The sequence below is a fragment of the Coturnix japonica genome, unplaced genomic scaffold (assembly GCF_001577835.2).
Source record: "Coturnix japonica isolate 7356 unplaced genomic scaffold, Coturnix japonica 2.1 chrUnrandom533, whole genome shotgun sequence".
Taxonomy (NCBI): domain Eukaryota; kingdom Metazoa; phylum Chordata; class Aves; order Galliformes; family Phasianidae; genus Coturnix; species Coturnix japonica.
Genome location: NW_015439916.1, coordinates 106,989 through 107,221, shown reverse-complemented (window position 1 = coordinate 107,221; position 233 = coordinate 106,989).

Below are 233 nucleotides of genomic sequence, written 5' to 3'. Positions count from 1 at the left end.
CCCCATTTCTTCCCCTTTTTCCCCCATTTCCCCCCATTTTGACCCAAAATTGCCCCTTTTTACCCCAAAATTGCCCTTTTTTACCCCATTTTTGGGCTCTTTTCCCCCTTTTAACCCCAAAATTGCCCTTTTTTACCCCAAAATTGCCCTTTTTTACCCCATTTTTGGGCTCTTTCCCCCCATTTCTGACCCCATTTCTTCCCCCTTTTCCCCCATTTCCCCCCATTTTGACC